The sequence below is a fragment of the Pipra filicauda genome, unplaced genomic scaffold (genome assembly GCF_003945595.2).
Source record: "Pipra filicauda isolate LSUMZ 115617 unplaced genomic scaffold, ASM394559v2 scaffold2_size9829703_pilon, whole genome shotgun sequence".
Classification (NCBI taxonomy): Eukaryota; Metazoa; Chordata; class Aves; order Passeriformes; family Pipridae; genus Pipra; species Pipra filicauda.
In genome coordinates, this window is record NW_024104421.1 from 1,172,699 (window position 1) to 1,199,972 (window position 27,274).

A 27,274-nucleotide genomic window follows, 5' to 3' on the forward strand; every position below is an offset into this window, starting at 1 on the left:
CCTTTTATGCTCAAGGAGAGCTGGGATTCTGACTCTTTAAAGGCTGAAGCAGCGCATGCATTTCTTTTGAATACTTGCTGTGGACTGCTCAGCTGATCACGGTTTTTCTGGGTGGATGAGAAAACAACAGGATGATAGAGATATTCTGATTGCATGAAGGCCGTGGGCTATGGTGTTTAGCTTGTCATACTGCTTCTCATATTATGGTTTCCCTCCTGTCTGATGAACAGACTGCCAAGAGAGCCTTAAGTGTCGGGAGACGTTCTCAGATTTCATGTACCTGGTTTTAATCCTATTAGTTAGCAGTGCGCTAAAATTCCCGACTTTATTTTGGTTAGCGTCCAGGGGAATAAGGAGGGTGATTCTTCATCTGCATCACACAGGGCTATGTGACAAGGTTTGTGTTCTGTAGGGTTTTCTTCCCTCCAGCAGAATGCTGCTGTTGTACATGAATTAATTCTTTGACTTTGGATGGTTATTTGGGTCTGGGCGATTATGTGATCTTCGAAGGCAACTCTGCATGGTTGGTCCACTTGCAATTACTGCACTCAAACTGGATGCATCTTCTCCAGACACCAAATGACAATCTGAAAAAAACCTGCTTGTATTACTTTCAGATGAACATGAGGGTCTTTGTAACAAATTGAAATTACAATGCATTAGGCTCTAAGGGTTTCTTGTTGATGGTTATACCCTGTTCAGCTTTTGTTTCCTTTCTGCTGCCATCCTAATTACCAGATTTATTCAGATATTGACTGAAGTTTGTCCAGGTAGACCGAGCACTCAGGTGAGAAAGTTTATAGTAGGGAGTGACTTGCTTAGTGTCTCAGTTGCTGAGGACTTAGTGACATAGATTCCTTGTACCATATATATTAATTTCCTTTATTCTTTTAGCACAACTTGTATCGAGCTAACAATTCAATAGACATGAATTGTTATAATCTAGCTATGGAAAGCACACACACAAGGCAAGTTTTTATTTTTCAGTTCATGTTGGTGTACATGAAAGATAACCCCCAGAGGGGCTCTGTCTACAAGCACTTGGGACTTCTCAGAGGAAAATGTACTGACAGATCTCAGGTCAATACCATAATCATCCCTCAAAGAGATTGATTCTGGACATACTGTAGGTAATGGATATATTTTTGTTCTGTTGGGATTTATGTCACTTTGTTGTCCAATTGTTCTAGACATTTTGTCCATCAAAGTAGGAACATCTACACAGAGCAATAAAATAACAGCTTGTCTCCTTGGATCCAACAAACAAAAAAACCCAAAAATGCTTTCTGATCATTCAGGCTCTTCCATATTTGTAGCACTTAAAAAAATTAATTGCAATGGCATTTATTGGCAAGAGTTGGCTGCTAGGGGCTTTCTGGACTTGGAATGAACGCAGCTACCTAGTCTTGTATCTCTAAATGTGCATCTGGAAAAAGGTAGTAATTTTACCTGACTCCTTTCTGGTGTGTTCTCCTCCTTCCTCCACACCACCTACGGCCCACAGTGGCTGGCATGTTGCTACAGAGCGACTGCAGGAATCTGATAGCATGACCAAAAAAAAAAGGCAAACCCTGCTGGTGTGAAAGGAAACTGCTCAGAGGGGTTTGGCCTGCAGCAAAAGATCTTGGGTGGCCTCGGTGCCTCTGGAAGTGGTGTAGGGAATCTCTTTGGGAAGAGTCAGTCCTCAGTCAGTCAGGCAGGAGAATGGCAGAGCAAGCTGTGTGTATTTATGAGGCTGGATTAAGGAGGAGTCTGACTGAAAATTTGAGGGCTTTGGGTATAAACTGAGTCACTCACAGCTCAAATTCTTGCCCCATCCTCCTTTGCTATCAACACATCCTGTGGTTTTCTTTAACCTCTCCCGCGTTTCCATTTTGCCTCCTTCCAGCATCCCCCTCTGCATGTCCAGTCTTCCTCTTTCACTGGTTCTTTCAGTCGTTCCTATTTTCTCTAAGGAACATCTTTTTTGTTGCTATTCTTATCTAGCCAGCAGGAAAAGCTGCTTCTAGTGCTGAACATTACTCTGGCTCTGGGGTCATTGAATCTGGCCCGCCGAGGTATCTAGGAGAAACACTTGGTATGTTGACATACTAAGATGAAGTTGTCATGATGGCTGTTTGGAACACTGTCTGATTTGACAGTATTTACTTTCCCTGCAGTTTTGGTTGAAAAGAAAAACAGTGTGTCTAGGGACTAGAGCTGCAACTTGTAGTCTGGACCCCACGCTCTTAAGAAAACATTTATTTTTTTTTAAACAGATAGTGAAATGATTTGCCATCATAGAAGATAACATGTTAGTGATCTGTGATAATTTTCTGAGGCTATTAAACTTCCAGGTATTGTGCAAATAGTGTTCTCTTGTTAAGCCAGAACTTTTTAGGTAAATATTCCCTGTTAATAGCCAGATATCTAACTAAAATATACGAATGTAGCCCGTTCTTTTATATTCTATATGTATATGGAGCCAATAATACTTGTGAAATAGTCCCATTCTTCCTCTGTTTCAAAGAAATAATGTTAATGCTTGTGCAGGCTAATGAATTGAGCTCTAGGGACTGAAATTCTCTGTCCATTCATGCAGCTGCTATACCAGTCAGCAGCAAGTTCAGCCACACTGTATGACAGAAATGCCCTGCTTTTATGATGGATTTCTTCTGTAGTCAAATAGGTAGCTCTCAATAGGATTCATTCCTTGGCCCATTTGCTTCCTTGGACAAAACCAGGATTGTCAGTCCCAATCCTGAATGTAATTTGCTGAATGTTGCAAACAAGCAACAGTCCTATTGAAATCCCTACTCAGAATTAGTAACTGAAGAGTGATGTATTGTTTTGGTACGTTTCCCTGATCTAGGAGTATTCTTAGCTGGGCTTTCTTCCAATCCTGTCATTTCTACTAGGTAGTGTCAAGAAAAGAGCAAAAGCTGCAGATGAATGCTGGGTCACATCTTAATTTCCAGTACAAGTCATGTTTCTTTTTCTGTGTCCTGAAAAAAAAAAAAAATCATTGAATCATTTGAACAGGGGGAACATCTAATTAATGTAATATCAATAGATATTACTAATCCTTAAATGGTTCCAACTGTAAATTCTTACCTCTTTTGATGTGTTACTTAGGCATAATTTCATTTCAGCTGGAAAAAAAAAAAGGAAAGGGTCAAATTGTGCCCTTACAGGCAAATCCAAAGGCAACATTTACATCTAAATATACAATCAGGTCATAACAAATCACTTGATCAGTCAGTGAGCTGCCTGATCTTTTCTGCCTGGCAATCAAAGGGCAGATTCTGATACTGTTTTGGTAAGTAGCCAAATTGGTTCCATCTACATGAACAGATTCATAAGAACTTTAATGTGAAGGAACTTCTGAACTCGCATTTCATACATGCATGAAAGCCTGCAGCTCCCTTATGACGCGAGTTCTCAGATCTGAGTACTGAAACAGTGCTTGAGTCCTGGCAGCCCACAGAGTTTCATGTGGATATAAAAAGTAAGCAGGACTGTAGCCCTCAGCAGTAACACCTTACATCATAGAAAAAAAAAAAAGGAAAAAATTTATCCCCCAAATTCCCCACAGTTAGCTTGAACAGATCCTGACTCCAGCTGCACTTCCAGAGTTTTTCCAGAATTCTATCAATTGTTCTGTCAGTTGCTAACTCTCCAGCTGTTGACAGGAACATTCTCCTCTAGTACCTATTCAAACCAGAACCTCATAGTGCATTTTAAAATCTTTCCAGTTGCTCTTTCATGCTACTCTGACATTGAAACCCAGAGAGGGAGATCAGAAAACTGGGGACTTCTTGTCCTCATAAACCTCCAGGAGTGCCGGCTACTCGTCTGCTATGTGTTGCTTTAAACTTTACAATGTTTTATAATCTGTTCAGCTGTATGATCTCCTGTGATCTGCAAACATTAAATATTTACATTAAAAATCTAATGCATATCACAGGAATAGGGAAGGGCATGTTAAAGCTTCGCAGAACAAATTGCATGTAGTGGTTGGGAAACCTCAGAGAGCGTAATAACCACAGAGACTTTCTTCCTGCCTTTTCACTGGGACCAAGTGGATTGGCCAAATTAGAGGGCTGTGCATGTCAAGTAGGTCCAAAATATTAGCTATGTAAAGAGTTACCTGCTGTGTAGATGAACTTACCCTGTGCTGTTAGGATGTACACGAATTTAGCTTGAAATCAGGATGGCTTGCCTGCACCCATTGAGACCACTGGGACTTCTTCTGAGTAACACTGCCGTTATTTTTTAACTGAAAGGGTCAACTTTTGGAGCATAACATTTGTTAAAATAGGCAAATATTGCTTCAAAGTGAGTGCTCTAAAGAATAGCAAAAATATCCTCAATTTTTTACCTTTTTGTTCCCAGTGCAATCCATTATATAATATTCTGTATTGGCTAGTATTGCCACCTCTTTATAATATTAACCATCTCTCCGGTTGAGATCAGCTTCATATAATGCTTTTAGAATGTGATGCTCTTAATTTGCTATGTTTTATATCTAAACTATTGTGCATTGGCCGCTGACCTGCCATCAATCAACTCAAATGCCTCAGTGCCCTTTCCATCCATTTGTGTTTTCTCTGTGTGTGCTGAGAATTAGATTTAAAGCAATGTGCCAGTGATTAAACAATTACTCTGTCCTCTCTCTTACATATCAATAATTTGAAAGAGAAAAAAGCCAGCTCTTCTTTTGTGTGTTTGACTGTGGCCTCTAGCTTTGAATCCAGTATATGATGACAAAGTGGTGTCTGCTTAAAAAATAATAATATTGTAACACATGTGGCCTTTTCAATTCTATTTGGGGACCTCTAACCATAATAAACCAAAGAGAGCAATTTAATGCAGGCTTTGATAATGTCATTTTCAGTCACCTTTTAATTAATAAACATGAAAAGCCTGAAATTGGATAGATCCTCTGAACTAACAATGGCAGCAATGTGAACTCATTTTCATAGACAATATTAAGGCTATTTGAAGGTAAGCATTACTATTTAGGGAAAGGGCTGGGATGACTAGCTACCAATTAACAGCCACTATGATGTATTTGGGCCAAGACTGCAGGACACTGATATTATAATGCTCTTCGTGTTAGCAACTATTTTATGCTGTGTAAGAACTAAATGGTAGGAGAAGTTTATAACTGAGAACTGAAGGAAAGCACAGGGTAGCTGACTTGCCTATCAAGTTGGAAGAAGGATTGGCTGGGAGCCTGAGACATGTCTAGTGCATGTCTTCTCTTTGTCTCCACAGACCTTAGGGAAGGGTACTGCTTCTCCATATGCTCACTGTGGAGGCAAAGGCGTAATCCCTGCTACTGTAGCTGGTACCAGTGTGTGCACTACCCTTCGGATGCTGTTAGAATAATCACTCCAAGTGAGTGAAAGCCCATGGGGGACTGTATGTTGTTTATTAGACCCCAGGGTTTTTGTTTTGCTTCCTGGTATTTCTGGACTCCATAGCAGCTCTGCTTCTTGAGGAGACCTGTTCCCAGACTTCCCCTTTCCAGGAGCTCATAAAATAAGGGAGGGAAGACACAAGGAGAGGCAGAATCACTGTGATACTGGAAATGACTTTCCATTGCTTTTCCATTTCTCTCTCTGCACACGTGTGATAACACGTGCAATGTATAACCTGCAGCCAGAGCTTAATTCTTGGTATTTTGACAAATATAAGTTTAGTCTGCATTCCTGCTTTGAGCTAAAATACATAAATGAGCAGCAATGTGACTAGGAAAAGTAAAAGTACTGTTTCAGTTTACATACTTTTGAAGAAATGATGTACAGTTGCATTAATTGGAACATCAAGTGCTGATTATGATTATCAGGGGAACTTGTCTCTCAACCAGGGCAGTACTGTAACTAGAAGACTTCTTTTCCTGAAGGATCAATCTATTACTGGTAATCACTGTTTTGCCATGTAGGAAAATGATGGCATTTGAAGTTGCATGTATCATGCAAAACTGGGCAAAACTGTATTTTCAGGTAATTTTTAAATGCTTCAAAATTCTATACAGTCCTAAAATTGAGTTCATCAAATTACACAAGAAAAAAATCCATCACAGTCTATCTAACTGGGTAGATAATAACCTAAAGGATGATCTCTGTATCACAATGCTCTCTTTTTGATCTGAAATGGGAAGAGCTGGTATCTTTGTTATCGTGACTTGAAAGAGAACAATTCCATGCACTGATACAAATTATTAGGGAAGCACATGAAGGGATCCTGAGTACATATCCAGGAAAATACCTGCCAGTCTTTCAAAACCAAATATGTTGAACTTGAATCCATCTATTCACTACAACTCTGAGGTTTGACCATGGAGAAGGTGCCTACCACGTGTCAAGCTGTTCACAAGAAGTGTGCCATCAGTGATTCACCAACCCTACGTAAAATTCAACACCTTGTTTGTAAAGTAAGCAGGAATATCCACTGGTGACTGTATTTGCCAGTTGGTTTCAAAGTAAAATACCTTTAGAATTCATTATATTAGACTAAATGCCCAATCCTTGAAGAGGTTTAAGATTGTGTCCATCTTTGAGGCCCCCAGAATAAGAAGGATGTGGGCCTGTTGAAGTGAGTCCAGAGGAGGACCATGAAGATGATCTGAGGGCTGGAGCACCTCTCTGATCAAGACAGGCTGACAGAATTGGGGTTGTTCAGCCTGAAGAATGGAAGGCTCCAGGGAGACTTTATAGCACCTTCTGGTAACTGAAAGGGGCTGCAAGAGAGGCTGGAGAGGAACTTTTTACAAGGGCATGGAGCGATAGGACAAGGGGAATGGGTTTAAACTGACAGAGGGTAGGTTTAGATTAAATATTAGGGAGAAATTCTTTCCTGTGAGAGGGTGGTAAGACACTGGAACGGCTTTCCCAGAGGACTTGTGGATGCCCCATCCCTGGAGGTGTTCAAGGCCTGCTTGGATGGAGCTCTGAGCAACCTGGTCTAGTGAATGGTGTCCCTGCCCGTAGCAGGGAGGTTGGAACTAGATGATCTCCAAGATCCCTTCCAACCCAAACCATTCTGTGATTTAAATTCCTAAATTCCATTGATTTTAGTGGAAGTTAACACCTAACATAGTATGAGGATGGGGTTCTAAGTGACTGTGGTGTTGATATTTATAGTACAGGTTTCATTTGAAATGAGAGGTTGTTCTCTGCCTGGGAAAAGTGAAAAATAAATACCATTGAGAAAACTCAAAGGATGAGCTCCTGTAAGAGCATCATCCATTCCCACTGAAATGAGGATGTTTTGTATCCCACAGCCTTGAGTCAAAAATGCTTCATGGATATTCAGGAGTGGGATTTGACTCAGCCACTAATGAAATACAGAAGTAAAGGCATCATTGAACAGAATGGAAAGACCATTGACCTGAACAAAAGGCACAATGAACTGAAGGGAAACACCATATCAATTTGAAGTAGCAGGCACAATTTAAAACCTACAGCTATCTAGATTTTTCCCAGCAGTGTTCTCTCCTGATACTACCTGCACTCACACTGGTGAATTGGTAAGAGCACATCCCAGAGTAATCCATTTGCAAGCATCTTTTCTAAACTGAAAAAAGAGCAGTTAATACATATGCAGAAAGGAAAATATTCTTATCTCATTAACAGACTTTCTTTAAGCTTACTAAGATTAGAATACTTAGTTATTTCAAATTGGTAAAACATGCATTCATTATAAACATGATTATAATGATAACTTTGTAGATAATAATCAATTATTTAAATATGAATTATTTCCCTACATTATAGTCATGTTTTCAGCTATAATCACCTCGGGTGCTCAGTTCCTCCCTCCTTTACAGCACCTCTGGCTGTGTGTGGAGCATTAACCATTTGCTTCCAGACACAGACTGGGAGAGCACCAAATCCAGAAAAAAAATTTCCTGTGTTGTCCTGGCTAACAACTTAAACATGTGCCTCTTCTAGACTCTCTTAAGTGGGAAAAAATTCCATGCAAATGGCCATCTTAACCCTCAGTTTTTTCCCCTTTCGTTTTTATAAAAGGCTTGTGAAAGTGCACCAGGAGCAATGCTCATGGGCTTAATAAATCAAAAACTGACGCCCTGGCAGTTTGGAAGTACATGCAATCATCCATTTTTAATAAGAATTCTGAGAAGATTAGCACCCTGCAACAAGAGCTTCATTTACAGTGTTGCAAGGCTTAGTGGCACGGTAAACTCTCCTGGCTTGCATGTGCTCCGTAACTCTAGATGACAATTTAACCAAGTTCTCTGCTTCTCCTCGTGGTGTGGAGAAAATCCACCTTGAAATATTAGCTCTCTTGAGCATGTGTAACATGCTAAACATTTGCAAGATAGACTATTCACAACATTTATGTGCAGCGAGTGGAATTTAATCTCTTTTATTCCTTGCTCCCAAGTCTTGTCAGTTGTTTCCCCCATTCTTTAGTAGTCTCTTTAATATGGTTTGCACATATTTAATATATTCCCTCCGAGGTTCTCAGCACACTTTCAAGAGCTACTTTTGCCTTACTGTGACTCTGCAGCGTATCTAGAATGAAATTGCACTATAATATACCTTTTTTTTATAGGTGCATAAACTGAAACATTGAGAAGTTAAATGATTTGCTGGTGGTTATAATCAGTCAATGACAGAAAGGAAGGAATTCATAAAACTTGACTATCAACATCCTGTTTTAACCTCCAGACACAGTGGTGCAATCCATGCCTTCAAAGCAGATGCAGTGTCAAAATGAGTTACCTGTTCTTTCTTTCTGGTCAAAGCAGAGATGTGGGTGCTTCTGAGATGCAACTCACCAGATCCTTTCATTGTTATTTAGAATGGGCCAAATTATTTCTGTCCTGTGAGACCCCACTTTTCTCTGCTAACTACAAATGGAGTCTAGATCACATACTAACAGCTGTGCTGAAGATGTGTAATGTTAGGTGAGACAAATCCCATCCGAGCTTGCTTTCCCTTAAATTTTAATTCTGAGTGCTAAGTGGCTCTTTATCAAGGTTTCAAGAAGAATACTTTGGCAATAAGATTAATTAAGTACTTGAAGGGAAAACTTGGCTGCTACCAGATTTAACCCAGGAAGAAAGGGTTTATTGTCACAGAGCACTGAGCTGTGTATGGGAAGAGGAGGAAGTTTTGAGCAAATTTTTTAGCATGATGGGTCAGTGCCGAAGTTATTTAGGCACCGGGAGGTTCAACTGGAATTTTAAAATGTGCTTAAGCACATTTAAAATGTGCTTAACTGCTTACTTCTGTAAGCAGTTTTGAATGCTACAGTGTGATTTTCTAGTTACATTTTAAGGCATTTTTTAGAACCTGGCCCCAGGTACTTAAGAAAAAAAAAAAATCTATAGATATCATAAGGGAGATTGAGCAAGAGAAATTCATATTTCTGAGGGGGAATAAAATATACTAGAGAAACTGTACTGCATTTGGGCATGGTGATTTATATGCTTGTAGGGATTAATAACTTCTTTACTTCATAACTGCTTCATAGCACAGCTGTGTCTCTCGGTCTGTACTCTCAGCTTTCAAAGTAGCAGCGACAGCCCTGGATGGAAGTCCATTACTGCAGAAGGTGAAATGGTACAGTTGAGCCATTCCTAAGCAATAAACCACAAAACAATGGTAGTCTGCAAAGCTTGACAACGAGGTATATGAAGTTGTTGAAACTGTGGCTGGACTGATAGTTTGTCTTAATATCTAAAATAGCTTGATAGGTCTCTGTGAGACCACTGCATAATAATCTTGAGCAAATGTATTTCATTGCTTCCATCCCGCCGCAGTCTAACTGCTGCCTCTTGTTTCATAACTTGCAAAATGCCTGGGGCAGGAACTATGATTTTCTCTGTGTTTATGTAGCAACTACCATCCACTGGTGGCTGAGGTTCCTAGGCACTACCGTTATAATAGTTCTGTTCTGATAATTGCGTAGGAATAGAGGCAGACGCTTGAAATTTCATATATTCCTAGATGGCTTACTGAATTACAGGAGTATAGAGGCAAAGAAAAGAGGGGGGAAGAAAGCAAGGATGTGAAGAGTGGTTTTGTATGATGTGTAATTTTTTGAACAATATCAATCCCTAAAAATACGCACTCGTGTTTAGAAAGTTTAGGACTTTTGCAGAGTAGGGAAACATCCTATGCTGATGTCTGAAAATGTTGCTAATGGAATTTGGCTTGCTTCAACAGAACACAATGATAGGTGTGTTTTATGTTGGGCTGGGAAAAGAAGGTAAGAATTTCATTATGAATATCTTTGTAAATAGACCATTAATCATCATGATGGATATAAAGTTGAAAACATGGCATAGCTGGCAAGTGCATTCCTTAAGTGAATCTAACCTGAACTTAATAAAGAATTGCCAAACTAACTGCAAAACACTATTCTGCCAAGATTCAGGCTCCAGTCAATCATCCTGCCAGGTGACAGTGTGTTTAATGCTAGGACAATATATCACTAACAATCTCAGCTGCTACCAGCTCAGCAGAATTAGACTATTTACTGAACAAAAGCCAGTGAAGTACTGCCAGTGGCACAGAAGTTGGAGCTGCTGCTATTCTTAGAGGAAGATTGTGAACCAGAGCCCACACGGAAAAGGAAATAGGAAGATGGGAAGTAGACAACCCTGCTCTTAAAGGTTCCACACTTGTATCCCTTCCATGTGGCTGATGACAGTGCAGCTGGTAATATACACAATTTGTATGCCTTCAAAACATGACAGCTACTCACTAAAAATCTGGAAGAGGTGGGATGACTCTTTTCCCCTTTTACAGTTTTTGAATGAAAAAACAGAGATGGTAGTTTTTATGTCTCAGTTAAGCTCAGATAACTGTCTTGCCAAAAAACTCTGAAAATTACTGTTTGTTTTCTCAAGTGTTTTTCATTTGTAAATGTGCAGTTGCTTGCCATTATCTATTCTACCCTAACTACTGCGTTGCATTTATGTGTATTTATTCTCTGACTAGTTGCAAATGTTTGTCGACTCCTGAAAGTGAAATAGGTATGTGAATTTGAAGCAAGTGCAAGGCTACATGTGATTATTTTAAATTAATTTTTTCTCTGAAGTGTGTATTCGAGCTCTGGAATTGCCCATGTGCTTCTGGACAGAAACTCAGAGTTACAAATAAACTTGCACGACTGAGAAAATTTGTATTATTTCCCATGACTTTGCAAGCTTCAGGAAGCATTAAATGCTATTTTCCTTTGGTCCTTTGCCTCCGTGCTAGAATCAGTGCCCAAGCTGGGATACGGCTTTGAATTCTGGACAAATTTTTAGGGTAGAAGCTAGGAGCTGGCCAATCATGGTATCAGTAGGTCAGATTACAGAATGGCACATGGGAAGGTCGGTGCAGGAGGTATCTCTGAGAGGCACCAGCTCCTATCGAGATCCTAATTCCCCGGGAGCCCAGAGCCCCTGCCTCACACAGAGGCAAGATACTGCCAATCAGCTGATTGGCAGCATGTTGCCTCTTTGAGAGGCAGCGTCTGTTGGCTCCTGCAAAGTTCCTGCCAGCATTCTTAAACTCTAATTTGGGAAAGAAAATTACAATCTGGCACATCACCGTTGGAAGGTTGCCGACCCCTGCTCCACACTGTACGAGCGGCAGCTTCAGAGAACAGTGGTATGAAACTTCCTTTGTTCCGTGCGTCAGGAGCAGGCGCCCGAGTGCGGCTCCTCCACGAGGCTGCGCGGCCCCACTGAAGGCAGCAAAGGCAATGGAGTTGTCCACGTGTTGACAGTGAACAAATTGTCTATTCCTTTTGTTGCTGGATGAGCCACTAGGTAACCAGATTGATTTTATGATCCCTCACTGAGTGTTCAGGACTGGTGCTTGAAAAAGACATCTTTTATCTGTCAGCCAGTAAATCTCACATTGAGTTGCAAACATACTGGAGAGCTTGAATTCAGCAAGACCGTTTTTATGAATAGAAACATTTTCAGAATAGACACTCTCCTGAACACACAGTTGTTTTACAGGAATTAAAGAAGTCCTTATGGTGGAAGGATAAGCCAACTCCGGATAAAATAAGAACCAGACTATACTTTGATCTTCTGTTTGAACAGAACCTTTTAGAAGAACTGAAAAAGTTCTGAGTTTTGTTGGTCTTTTTGCCTTCTTCCTTGCTTTTCTCTTTTCAGGCTTAATTGGGAGCGAATAGTATACAATATGAGATGAGAGGCTTGTTTGCAGTATTATTGACATGAAGTATATCAGATTTGCAATAAATGGTTTTTCTGGTTTATCAGCATTACTCAAGATCTTGGATATTGACGTGCATATAAAGCAGAATCCTCTGTTGACCAAAATCCAAATACCACACCAAACAACATATCAGCTACAGTGGCCACCACTGTTAACCTGGCTTTTCACAACAGCCATAAATCCCAAAGAACACAAACGAAGTATGAGCAAACACCGAGTTCTTCTCAAATTAACGTTCACGACGCTTCCAGGTCATCCAGTAAGTAGTATTCCATCCCTTGTACCATCTCTGCCTTTTCAGTAACAGATGATTGATGAGGGGATTCCAGAGGAAGCCGCAGAATATAGTCCCACGGCGATCCTCCTCTAGTCTGAACTTTTGTCTTGGTTTATACAAATGCTTGCTATGTATTAGAGAAGTTAATAACATACAGTGACTCAAAGAAAATGGTCTCTCAATGAGAGAAATCGTGGCTGTTGAAACAGCAGTTTCACAAAAGGAAAATTCCAGATCCATTGGTCAGTTCTTTTAGCAATTCTGTGCACTTACATGGAGTACTCTATATTTTGAAAGCGCCGTAAAAAATAACTAGTGGATTGTCTTGGAAGCCCCAGAAAATAACTACTGGCTTTTCTTTAGGATTGAGATGCTTAGTGGTAGGGTTGACAAGACCTTAAAGATCTGAGAGAAGCTGGACCAGCACTGGCATTATAAACTGGGGAATCCCTACCCTAAGGTCACCTGTTAGAACTATTAGGCAGCTCATCTTTACCTCAGTGATGTTTTCTGTGTCTAGAGATTATGTGATACATATTTTTTGGTGATGCATGTTGAAATCAAGAAAAGGGTTAACTGTGTAGTCAAAATTGTTCAGAAATTACTAAGTAAGTGTCTTTAGAGTGTTTGTTTGAGAGGGTACCCTGATGATACAATAGTACTTAGCTCGTACCATAGTGCCGCTATCTTATGTTGTCTTGGCTGAGTGCGTCGTTTAACTGTTCCGAAAGAACTGGGTGATGAGCTCTACATATATCCTGGTGTGGTTTGACAGCAATACTTCACAAAAATTAACTCTTGCCACTCCTTGAACACTTGAATGGCTTTGAGCAGATATTAAAGGTGTAGCAAACATGTATTTTTCAGAATCCAAGGTACTAATTCCAAGAGATTCCTAAATGCCGGGATCAAACTCTGGAGTTTACATGTATTTCCAGCCAGTTTCCTGTCAGGGAGTTCTATTCCAGCCACATCCATTTTCTTTACGCAGGGAATATCTTGTTCCCTTTAATTGGAGCTGCACTTAGTCTCAGATCTGCAAGTGTTTAAAGTGAACAGTGACAGAGCCTAAGTGCCTAAATGAAATCTTGTGATCCCAAGAACCTCTTCTTAGCTTCTGTCTACCCTGATTGTGCTGAAACTTCCCAATTGCATGAGATCCTTAACTTAAAATAAAGTGCACTCAGAAGTGCTGCTGTCTCAGTAGAAATGAACAGAGTAGCACTTACCTTCCTCAGAGATCTCCCCGGATCCACAGATGAAGTGCTGCTCTGTGGGGGTTAGTCTCTCCTCTTGCTGTGGGAGGCTCAGATGTGTGTTTCCCACTTTTGAGTAGAGTGGCCCAACCACCAGAATGGCGGGGAGTCTGGGACTGGCTGAGGTGTGTAATGTTTTTAATGGAATTGTTCAAACTGACGGAGAAAGAATAAAAGAGTAATTTGGCTGCAGAAAGATATTTCTCTCCTAGCTTAATGAATTAGGTAATGAAACAATTTTAATACTTCATCCATGGCCATTTTCATGTAAAATGAAGAAAGAGGCTATGGAAGAGAGTCTGGAAGTTGGAGGGCCATCTTGGTTGTGTGCTTTACCTGCCATGCTAGTGGATCATCATCGCGGTACTTGACTTTCCCATAAAAGTGAGTTTTCTTCATCTTGTAGCAGCTTCTAGAGGGACTTACTGCATTTGACTGGTTCGTAGCTGCAGCTTTAGTACCTGGCAGCTGGAGCAAGTTTTTGGGAACAGCAGGGTGAGTTTGTAGCCTTCAGGTACAGGAGGGCTGGCCCCAGCTTCACTATTCCCGGGTGTTATCAGTCATTCCTAGTTGCTGAACTGTTGGATGTGTGGGGCACAGAGAGCTTTAGGCACTGTCCTCCCTTCTTCCTCCTCTGGCAGCACTCAGAGGATTGAGGTGGTCCCTTCTCTCCTCCTGAAAGCAATGGCCTGATAAGGTCCAAATGGAGAAGACAGGGTTGAATTGTGGAGTCCAAAGGCAAGGAGCAGTCTCTCAGCAGCAGTGAATTCAAACACCAGTGGGGGATAGTATTTAAATACTGTCCCCACAGTATAATAAGCTTCCTTATTGACTGCCACACATTAGGCTGTGTGTAAGGCACCTAATTCTATACAGTATATAGTCAACTTCTGTGTGTAACTGGGAACAGTGTGTTCATGTATGAGTGACATGTTCCCACTCGACTCTGTAAGGAAGACGCCTGTGATGTTGACTTTTATTTGGTTTAGGTATTGGAGTTGTTGGGTAGGTTGTGTTATGGGTGGGGGATGAAGTAGGGCTTGTCAGGGTGCCAACAGGCTGGTTGCTCCCAGGGGCCTGGGAAATATGGGGACTCCCCCCCCACGGGCTGGGCAGGAGCAGGGCAGCTCCAGCTCCAGGCATGAGGCACATCCATGGGGCCAGGCTAAGGCTAGTCCCAGGGTGGACCAGGTCTGGCAGGGCTGCAGGGAGCTGAAGACTGGCCCTGCTGTGGCATCACTGGGACAAGGGCTGACGGCCTCAGGGGCTGAAATGGGGTCCTGAGCCATGGGTAAGATGGGGGGAGTCCTAGGCTTGGGCTCCAGGCCCTGGCACCTGTCACTAGGCAGTGAGTTAGACCTGCTGTGTAGCAGCTCCACCAGATGAAAATGGTTCATTTCTTCCTGCTTTACATTTTCTGAATAGTCTAACGATAGGTTTGCTTTCACATCCTTTGAGATTAGTCTTTATTTCCGACAATGCTTTCAACACTAAAAGGGTCATAAAAGTAGACAGTTCCTGAGAGCTTAGAAAGAAAAACTGCTAGTCTCTCATCCTTCTCCCTCCCCCAAATTATTTGATAATGGAATGGGAAGCTTTCCCATAATCTTTTGCTTGATTTTTGCTAATATGAACCTGTCAAAGATCGTGGCATTTCCTTAGTGTGTGATGTGGAGCCAGCTGGAACCAAATAATCCACCCACGTTTTCCATCATCTTTGTATCCTGATAGGAGCTTCTGCTTAGCAGAAATGAGAAAATACCTGTTATTTCTTCCTTGCTGTCATGGTGGCCATACTGAGGCTGTTTCCTACTTGGCTGAAGTCTAACTAGATCTGAATAAGTGTGATCAGATGAAAAATAAAGGGTTTTCTGCTTGTAACCCAGGCCGTACTCGTACAGCAGTTAAAGAGAAAAGTAATGTAAGAAATTACACTTTCCTTTCCATTCACTGCCCCAAATAAATATTTTCAAGGATGTAGGAGCATTCCTCCTTTGGCTTGAAGATGCAGAGATTTGAGTCTGCAAAAATACATTCCTTCATCCTTAACCTTACTCCTACAGAAAGGAGAAATACCACTCTTTTGTAAGCTTGTGGACCTGCTTACCAGAGAACATGAGTAACTTCTATTATAATTTGAATTGTACTCTTCCTAACAAAACCATCTGCAAGGGTGGACAGCCAATGCAAAATACAGCCCCTCAGCCCTTTGGTTTCAGAGCCTGATGGCTCTGCAGCTGGAAGAAAGAATCTCTTCCATTTCACTTTCCCATTTTCAGGCTCTCTTTTGGTCTGTATTGCATCTATTTTAAGCATTAATGTTTTGCATGTAATATCTCTCAAAGCCTAATCCATTGCTATGGACCCACCTAGTGACGACTTTATAGATACTTTATATTTATAAAGGCACTTTGCACTTACCTTTTTGTGATTTTTGTTAGGTTTGGAGAGTTTTTTTGATGTTTGAAATGGATCACAGTACCCAAAACGAATACTTTCCATGAGTACTTCATTCATCTCTGTGTATTTAAACACTGAGAAAGCAATGACATTTATGTGGCTACCTGTGGATAAAGGCATAAGCACAAGGAGAATGGTCACACTGTTCAGGAGCTAACCACAAATATTACAGGTGAATTTTACATCACCAGAAGTAAGAATTGTCTGTATTCTGAGCGTGAGGAAACTTTTATTCGCTGTTATGGGAATGGAAATGTATCAGTATCAGCTTCCAGTTTAGAATGATGCCAAGAGGGATCCTGGTTTGTATTGTAGCTGACTCAGTGAACGTTCTAAGTCTGAAAACTTCTCTAGACAAGCAAACTGTAAAGAATTAGGCAATGTGTGTGGCTTTCAGCAATAATCTACTACCCCGTGGCTTTGTGCTGTGATCTGTTGAGATTTTTGGACAGCCAGGAACAGCTCAGCAGTATCTGACACTTTAGCAAGCACTGGTAAGTATCTGAAAACCCTAGAAAGGTGCTCCTGGTTTATGCAAGGAGTGACTGCAGTCAGGGTAATGCCACAAAGATGCACAGAGTTTACTATCCACGTGATGTGGGATCCCTTTAAGTGAAATGGGGTCTGTTGCCTTTGTACTGCCCACATAGAATGGGGTGAGCCTCCTTCCTGCTATTCCTGGTGTTCATCAACCTGCAAATCTGAATAGTCCAGCAGATTTTCTCACAGCAGTCCCCCTCAGATAGTAAACTCACTGTGTTATATTAGTAACTGAATATTCACATATGAGCATCCGTTGTGGTACACAGATATTGTGTGTAACAACCATTAAAAACACAATACTAAGAATTTTTCATTGAATATCCTGTACTTTAGGGGTAGGCTACAGGTCCTGCATGGATATCAGAGAGAGGGACAGAGAGATTGTGTATATTTACCAATAACCAAAGTAGTGTTTGCAGATAAAAGTTTAGTATAATGAGACATTTTATAAAAAGAAAATGTCTTTTTTAAATAAAACCCATAACCTGTAAGGTTTTGGTTAATGTTGAAACTTTTCCATCTGGTTTCACATGCTTTCTATCCCCCTATGAAAACAGTGCAAGCCATGCACAGTAGCCACACAAAACTCTGCAGTCAGATTTGTAAATGTAAGTCATTGGATCATTTCTAAAAAACCCACAGTATTTCTCCTTATATGATCTAGTCCAACCATGTCCAGAGACTATCAAAACTCTTACATGGTGCAAAATCTACATCTCATAAAATCTCTGGTCCGACTGCCAGCTGCAGGAACCTGTAGTTCCCTCAGTTTTGGAGAGCTGATGCCATTTCATACTGCCTTAACAACGACAGGCTCCGATTTTAGAGGCATCCTCGGTGAATCAATGCATGGTTAAAGTTTATTAACCCCTGAGGTCTTACTAAGTTTAGAGTATGGGCTTGACTCCAAGTGGAAGACTTAGTTTGTACAGCCCAGTGTACAGTGTTAGGAAAGGAAGTGTGGTGTTCGAATAGGTGTGGCTTAAAACTGGAGGATGTTGTGATTTTTGCTAGCTAGAAATGCAAGAGAACCCCATCCAAAACAAGCATATTGTCTTGGGGATGGGTTGAAATTACATGGAGTAAATTCAGATGTTTTCTGAAAGGCCGTCCACATCAAGTTTGTAAATAATTTTTCCCTCAGTACTGTAATATAGAATAGTAGTTAAGGATTGTTTCCTTGGTATTGTAACACAGAATAATAGGTAAAAAGGATAACAGGTGTGCTGAGAAATCAAGTTATTTCCTTGACATATTCTATCAATAAGACTCAAGAGAAATCTAACCTGTAGCCATTCTTTTGCAATATTAAGGATTAGCTACTGTCAAAGAAAAAAGTGAAGGAAAAGTAGGTGCTAAACTCATCAAATGAAGAGCAATAGAGTAGCAGGTAAAGTTAGACATATCAAAATGTGCTACTGGAAATTGATGATGAGCTCAAATAGGGCTGCTAACTTAATATGTAGTCTTTCCTTTTAATATTGGCTTCTAACCTGTAAGGTTGGAGAAAGCAATTTTTCTGCTTCTCTTTAATTGAACAGTAGAATTGATGCTGAGAATTAGTCTAATGACTTTTCTTTCCTTACTTGATAAATTGGTTGAAATAGTAATAAAAAATAAAATTGGGAGGCATATAGATGAGCATTGTGATACTATAGCTATCCATCAGCATAGCTTTTGTAGAGAAAAATGATATAAAGGTAATTCCTTGAGCTTGTCAACAAATAATAAAATATAATCATTGGATTTTTTTTTTCCTTTAAAGAAAGTTTTTGAAAAAGACCTTTACAAGGGGCTATTAGAAAACTGGTTATAGGATAGGATTGCTTTCAAGAATTAAATAGTCTGAGGGACAGAAGACAAAACTCAAAGTGTATTATCAGTGTTTGCTGTACAAAAACTGCAACGGGGTATCCAAAGTCTGAGTATTGTAGGTGGTGTTTCACTTATATGTGTTCATGAATTAAAAATAGCTGTGAACAGTACCTAAACATTTGTGTCTGAGGCAGAATCACTCAAGTCAGGGCTGGAGAAGACAGTAGAGGACTCCATGCAAGAGGGATGGGCAGGTTGGCTACACAAGTGTGGTGCTGACAAAGGCAGAATGCTGTACTTCAGGCAGAAAAATGGATGTGATGATGCTCAATGCTCTGTTCCAGTGTAACTCTGACCACTTGGGAGCAGAAGGGAAGATGGCCTATGTTTCCTTATGGAATACTTAATCAAAGTAGGTGGCATGATCCAAAGACAAGATCCAGTGGTTGAAAGTGGAATAAGAAATAATACTGAAAATACTGGTGACATATGTCAGTAGCAGGTCCTTTCCTGTAACACTGAGTTTGTGTCTGTATGAGTTAGGATTCCTGAGGAATCTGTTTAGCAGAAACAGAAGTTCAAAAAGGAGCAGTGCAAATTTTAATCTTTATTCAACTGACTTCTACATGAAGAAAGAGCTAGAGACTATTTAGAGAAAAGATAAGTAATAAACCCAGAAGTTTATGAAATAAAGGATGAGATCGATTACTTCTTTTTACTTTTTCAGTTATTACAAGAACAAGTCAGTCAAATGCAAACATATAAAATAGAAAACAGTCTTTTATTCAACTTGTAATTCAGTTTTAGTTCAGAAGTAACGTATAATTATGTACTTTTATAAAGTAAAGTATATGGCAGAGGTAAAGATTCAGCAGGAGATGAGGGACAGAAACAAATTTCCACCCCCTCCCCATTATAGAATGCTTGTCCAGTCTAAGCCCACCTGGATTCGAAACACCTAAGACTTAATATGGTGGAGAACTGACTCTTGCTTTGAAGCAGGATGTAGTTTGTGTCTGAGGAGGAGTTCTCACTTATATTCTGTGGTGATTTTTCAAACTATCATAGGAAAATTTGTTTTTATTAAATGAGGTGCATTTTTTTTTTGTGCAATGAAACACAAATCTCTGCTAACATCGTTTTTTCAGTGTCCCTATGTGTCGTGACCCACAAATCACTATAAAAACTGTGATCTTTTTAGAGATTGTAGGCACAAAACTCTGTACGGTTGCTTTTGTGCCAAAGGCCTGTCCTAGCTGCATACAGCAGGTTTTTACTTTGACTACAGTATTGAAGCCTCTTTGAGATATTTATGGCAAGTTGCAAAATCAATAAAAAAGACAAGGCCAGTTAAAAAAAAAAAAAAAGGTAAAAAAATAGTAAGCGTCTCTGTCTCCTATTTTCCACCCAATTTGCACTTCTGGAGACACCTGCTGCCATTCTATTGCTAGCCCAGAATTCCTTAAGAAAACAAGTTTCACCTGTGACATTCTCACTTGTGAAATCCTTGCCCAGATTTTGAACCACATTGCTCTCAAGAAAGGGCAGTGGCTACATGCAAATATCAGGAGAAATGGTTGACAGGACTGATCGTGTGGGGTCAAATGCTAAAAAGGTATGTATGAATGTGATTTCATTTCCTGAAAAAGTGTCAAAGGACTATCTCTGCTGTCTGATGTGGTGACATTCACTGTTTCTGCATTTTGATGTTTTTCTCAGTATGCCTCAGGCTGTTAACATGCAGAAGTTGTCTCATTTATTTTATTTTATTTATTGGATGGGGGTCAGGCACTTTGTAAATTATGGACTGCATTCGCAGTGAATCAAAATATTTAGGTTGCTTGTGAGGTTCAGTCCTTGGCATTGTGTCACTAATTACTTTTACACAACTCTGAAATAATGAAAAAGGGAACATGCATCAAAAGAAAGAGAAATTAAACTTTGTAAAACAAAACAAAAGCCACATTAGAAAGTGTTATTTAAAGGGAAAAGCGGGTGACCAAATGTGCAGTCTGGACTCAGTACAATGTTATATGGCAAGAGAAGAGACACTCGGCTCTGGACCTTCTCCAGGCAGACGAAAATTTATGACATAAATTTTCTTTGATAAACGTTCCTGAGAAACCTCTTTGTATTTTTATCTTAATGAATGTTTGTCTCAATCCAGTGCTCTTTTTTTTTTTCTCCTATGGTTTTTTTTTTTTTTTTTCTTTTTGATTCTTTTATATTCTGAATATACCTCAATGGCAACTCTTGAAGATCTGTCTTACAAGCTAATTGGTACTAGAAGGTAGTCAGCCCTGTACCTGGATTGCATTAGGGCTTTTGAAGAGTGTCCCCAGATATTCCGATTTTCCCATATTTATGCTTCAGAACACTGTAGCAGTATTTTCTCTGGTTTTGCCCATACAAGGTACAGAAGCATTCCCAGGAGCCTTCAGCATGCTACCACGGCAATGTTTCTAGCCTCTAGCTGTCCCATGTAATGAGAGATGAGAAGCAAGAGTTAAGTCTCCATAGAAGGAGCAATAACAACAAGCCATTGGTCTGTTTTATACCATACTTATGTATTTATTTCTCTGTAATAGTGGCTGAATTGAAGTCTGTGTGTTGAATGTAGGAGTTCAAATTTTTGCTTTTACTCAGAAGTGGAAAATCACTTAGAAAAGTGCATCAGAGCACCGTTAAAATAAATTAAGGCTTACGTATGCTTTTGTAAGTTTATAAATGAAATGTAACTTTACATACTCATTGATTGCTGTTTCAGGTGTAAGATAGCAATGTGTTTTATAACTCCTTCCCTTGCATTTAATGTCATTAGAACCACTGCTTAATTTACAGACTGATCTTCACAGTGACATATATAACAAGTTAAATATCAATAGAATGCATTTGATAAACACTGATTTGTATTAGTCTTATCACAGACATAACGCAGGGATCTCGTGCAGGCACAGTAGAAAGGGAATAGATTTCCAAATTTGTTCTGAATTTAACATTTCGGTATTTATATTTTTTGAAACACTTGCTAGTAGCAGTTACATGAATCCTTATGATTATACAGACTAAAAGGGAATAAAATAGATAAGCAGTTTGTTTAATGTAAGGATGTTACCTTTCTTTGTGTTCTTTGTCTAATTGCAATTGCAGTCATAACTGTAAACTGGTTCAGACAGAAGATATTTCTTACAAAAGACATAATTCTTCACTGCTCCTCTAGTAAAAAGTGATTAGCAAATGATAATATAATTCAACAAAGTTTATAAAATGGGAGGGCAACTGTGAATTCAGCTATATATGCTTGAGTCATGCACAACTCCAAAGAGTTCGATCTGGTTAGCTCAGGGTGGCTGTAGTTCTATGCTTAAAGTGTCACAAACGATTGTAACGGCACTAGAAGAAAACCACTTCTAGTAAGAGAAGCAGACAGGAGATGTACGTGTGGGTGGGGAGAATTTTGATTGCAAACACCGGAGGAAACCTCATGACCACAAGAGGAAGGCTGGAGTGCCTTCACAAACCCCATAGGACAAGGTGCTGTGGATTATTCTAAAACACCCTTGCACTTTTAATTGCATCTTGCTTGACGGTCAATGGATCAAATCTGTTTGTTTTAAACCCAGCATCCTTAGAGCAGACTATAGTGGGACAAACAGTCAGATTAGAAATACGGAGACAAAATATGATGACTCCAACCCTGTCCAGTGGATCAGTTAAAGAAAGAAACAGAATTGTTATGGTGGAAGTGACGAGAATGTGGTGGTAAAGGAATTATGAGAGCCAGACAGAAAGACCCACTGGGTTAAGCAGAATGATCTCAATGTCAGTGCACTGGGAGTCATGCTCAACAATTATTACCTACTACAAATAGATCAAAGTTGTGGGTTTACGATACTTAGCCTCAGAAGCTTATGTTTAGCTATAAAACAGGTTGCTTGTTCAGAAGAGACTTGATTTCTACCAAGCACTCCTCCACACACACGCACCGGGGAGAAAGGGAGTAATTTCCTTTTGATGGGAGCTGGTTATCTGCATGAAATGAGTTGGATTCGTTGTCAGGGGGTATTGTGGCAGGCATTTACATGTTCAGAACAGTCATTGGGAATGACACTGAAGAAGAACATTCCTGCTGGCATTGTCATTGGGGAGGCTGAAGATCAGATGGGCACTGACAGTAAACAGACCTGTCACTCAGAGAGGAATCATCCCGACTGGGATGGAGGCAGAGCAGGGATTCTGCACGTAAGGTGAGGCTGTGGGCTTCAGTCGGGACGGTATGTTCCATGCAAGATAACTGTGCTGAAAAAAGAACATTAAAAAAAAAAAAAAAAAAGACTTGGAGCAACAGGTTCCTATTTTAGTAACATTTTATGTTGAGAATCTTAACGAGGAACTGTAAATTTGAAATCCAGTTAGCTCCTTAAATCATTTCGAGCACAGTTCCTATCCATGGATATGCTCTCTATTTTTATGACTTTTTTTTTTTTAACTGTCCTGGTTTTATTTAATTTTTTTTTAAGCTGCTTCTGTGCAGACCAAGAGTACTAAGACAAACAGTAAAGAGACCCTGTAGCTAACTGACAGTATAGATAAATAATAAAACAAGCTATATCCAAAATATAGGGGGATGGAGGGGTGAGGGACCAACACGTGACACAAAAATTAAGGATGCGTCATCTTACTGATTTTTCTCACTTTTACAAACAAAAGTTCCTTGTTGCTAAAATAACTATGTAATTTAATTTTATATGTATTTACGTATGCCATTTTTCATTTCTAAAAAACTCCTACTGAAATTATAGTTTTCAACTATATTAATGTTGAGGTTCCTGTACCCTGACTGATGTGGAGTGGACAGGGAAAAAGGGTGCCAACTTCTTTTTGAAAAATAATTAGGGACTTTGTGATATTTAGGGAAGTTTGAATTCAGATTTTAGATGAAGGTTCAGATTTCTTCTTAAGGGTAGCATCAGTTCTCTTTTAACAGGGAGGGTTGCAGATGGTAGGGCCCTGCTGAAAGTGCAAGTAATAGCTGATAAATGAGGGCTTCCCACTTGCAAATGAGATGGTTTTACTTTTTCCTTGAAGAAATTCAGTAAATTGAAAAACTCTAAATAGCACAGAAATTTCAGTCCTCCAGACCGCCTTCTCCTTCTCAGATTTTGCTATACTATATTCAGCATTCAGGTTTGCCAACACTGAACATGCCTGATGTGGCATTTACATTCCTTCAAAAAAAGCATAGATTAGTTATATTTCTAAGAGTTAACTTCTCCTCTTGACACATGTACTTAATTCCCATTAATGGAAATGGCAGCTAGGCATGCACACTGAAAGGAAAAATCTGTTCCTAAGCATATGATCCAAACTGCATTGTAGCTAAACATTTCCATGCTCTGAAGTAAGCATTCATTATTTGCAAGATATTCTTCATAGTAAATGCATCAACCCCACTCCATTCTCCCTCCGCTCTCCCGTAACCTGTTCCAAAACACCCTTTCTTAGAAAGTCTTACAGATTCATTCTTAGTGCTGCAGTTGTTTTGAGTGTGTGCCTAAAAAAAGAAAATCCATTTAGGATCTTTGGAGTTTTGCATATTTGCTGTGAGAATTTTCCAGTAAATAATTCTGTGGAACATCTTACATTTCCTTGGACTTTGTAGGTCTCTATTATTAAAACCTACAGTGGAAACAACAAAACCAGAAAAGCTCTTTTTTTATTATTTTTCCCAGCACTTCCTTTACTTACCATATTGCAGTATCTGCCAAAGGCACTAGGCTGAAGTGCTATCATTTGAGGATTAAAAAAAATAAATTAATGTTTCATTTAAGGTTTTCCTTCTACCAGTGGGCTTGTATAAAGACCTGTGAATTCTGTCTGTGCAATATTCCAGAGTTATGGTATTTCTAACTTGAGCTGGGTGGATAATTGATTTTTTGGTTCACCTCTTGAACTGGAGAACCACAATAGCGAAAAAAAAATCAGTTAAGCACAAAAATTCATATAGGAGTTTATGATTTGAGTTGTTTCCCCTCATCCAAATGAAAATCAGAGCTCTTTTGTTTAGTTCAACCCAAAGTGCCCTCTTTTACTGGGACTTGTTTGTTTTGGGCACCCCTTAAAGGAAGCAAAGCAAAAGAAGTGCAGATTCACTGAAATGCTGGGGCACCTTCCATTTTTCTCATCAGTTGAAGATATTATAACTTATATCTGAATTCTCAGTTTGGGAAGAGAGAACTGAGAGAACTGAATGTGGATGTCGGAGGTTGCAAGTGGGTTTTATAACTATGACCTGCCCAGTAAAAAGAGGCATTTTTATTTATTTATTTATTATGCCTCAAAAGTTTTGCAACAAGATAAAATTTCATATGTTAAAATCTGGACAGATGTATGTTACATACATTTTCTTCTTTTTCAGTGGGTATTTATCCCAGTTTCTCAGTCTTTCCACTTTCTGATATGTTAGCAGCCTTTGTGACATGTCCTGGCAATTTCTAAAAAGTAAGTCTAAAACTTAATATGATTTCTAGAAGCACTTCAGAGATTCCCTCGAACCATTTAACTTGCTTTTTTTATCTCTTGCGATTGTAGTTGAACTTACTACGAGAACATTATTTTATCAGAAAGTCTATACAATAGGCTGTTAATAATCTGCAGTAAGTACAGCACAAGGATACAGTAATACAATATTAATACAGTAGCAACGGTAACTTTTTTTTTCTACTTTTCAGACCCAACTCTTTTTTACCCCACTCAGCTGGGAGAGGGAGCTCAGTAGTTGCAGAAAATGTAAAATGAAGGAAACAGGGAAGAAGGTGTAGGTACCTGAGCACAAAATGTATTGGGGTAAGAGTAATTGGAACGCAGGGTATGGGTAAAGAAGGGTTCATGTCAGAAGCATTCAGGGGAATGATCTCTACTTCCTTCCTTTCTTCCATTTCCTCTCCCCTTCTCAGCTCTCCCTCTTGCTCAGTTATCTTAGTTTTCTCTCTCAAACTTTTTTCCTTTTTTTTTTTTTCCCCCCTCCTTTTATTGTGGTTCTTTCTACTTCTTCCTAGTCTAGCTCATGTCCTCTTCTGTAATTCCTGATATGGATGATGGTTTAAAATCATATTAGCTGAGAGCCAGCTACCCAGGAGTGCCACTGTCCTAGGTATAATACCAGCTTGGGGGGTATGTGAGCCCTGAAAAAGTTCAAATAGGAAACGATATAGGAAGGGGTAAATGTATGAGAACGGATGAGGGAAGGACATGGTAGAAGCAGGGCAGTTGTGGAGTGGAACCGAGTTGAAAAAAGGATATGAGAGCGGAGTGGAGCTAACATGCAGTCAAAATAGGGTATTCCTGTTCTGTCATAACTGTTGAGATTTATCTTTTTTTTTTCAGTAAAAGATGGTCTTAATTTTCCTTCAGCTGGGGGCTTCTGTGTAGCTTCACTCTGTAAACTTCTCCCATGGCCAAGTGTGAGGAAACAGGGGAAGTAAAGCAAGAACTGGCAGAGAAGGAACAGCATTTATGGATGGGCAGTGGTGTGCATCAAGGGGAAAATGAAAGACCAAGAAAAGGGGCCCTGCAAATGTGAATACAACAATGAAGTATGTTTTAAACAAATAGTAGATGTAAAAAAATCATGTCTCTGTGGGAAAAACAGCTCAAATATTCATATAGATGTGTTTCAGCAGCATGAGGACTGTTGTCGACTGTGAGGCACGTGGGATCTTTGTTTCTCATCCTTTTGCTGGAGTTGGCTAACTGTGTCAACTTGGGCAAGCTACTAAGCCTGCCTGCATCTCAGTTTCCTTATTTGAGGCCAAATTCTCCTACTAAGTAGCCTCCTACTGCACACAGAGGTTTGCTGATTTGAATGGAGCCCCTGCAGAGCGAGATACTTTTCAATACAAATAAAGTTTTGGAATCGGCCCTAATTATATTTATTACCTGCAGAGGAGTAATGTGAGACTTAACATGGTTTGAGACCCTCAGATGAAAGAGAAAGTATTTGGAATTGTTCTTTTTAATCATCTGCTGCCTTTCAAATGTCTACTTCATGGCTGTCCTAAAAGGGCTAGCTACTAAATAACAAGTGAAAAATCCTTGTACATATTAACTAGGTTTGTCAGGCTCCTATGAATGGACCTCTGTGGAAAATATTATTTGCTAGGGGCTACTGAAGGAAGTTGGTTTACCCTGCCCCTCAGTGAGGAGCCATTAGATCTCCCTCATGCCACAAGTTGACAGATTGTATGCGACTCGGCTTGGAGCGCCGTGGTGGTGTAAGGCAGGCTGGAGGCAGCCTGTGCAGATCCTCTTTTATGAACTGCAACGACGGCGCCTTCGCAAACTTGGCTCCGGCGTTTTGCTCCGCGAATGCTCTTAGTGCTCTTCGGGGATGATGCGCAGAAGTTGCGAGTGGGTTTGCTCCTCGTGATTAAAACAATCATCTCAGGCTTCCAGCCGATGATGCCTTTATGCCAACACTGGACTGACTGGCCCCTGCGTGAGCCTGCTGGTTTCTAACATATGCATTGAGAGGGAAAAGGAGCGAATTAAACAGTGTAGCTGTTGGATATTAAAAATAATAAGCTTTTCTGTTCGGCATTTTTTTTAAGCCAGTGGGCATGAAAATGTTGAACATCTTCTGGCCGCTCTGTGCGAATGTGTGTGTGTATTTCAGAAAGTAAAGTTGCTATCTCTGTGCCACAGTGAGGCAGGGATAAGAGGGG

At 39.9% G+C, this 27,274-nt stretch overlaps 1 protein-coding gene across 1 annotated transcript in view; it reads left to right on the plus strand.

Annotated features, from left to right (window-relative positions):
• The window catches only part of SOX5 (SRY-box transcription factor 5), a 479,309-nt gene that overhangs the window by 159,092 nt on the left and 292,943 nt on the right, over nucleotides 1–27,274 (plus strand). The window lies entirely within an intron of this gene.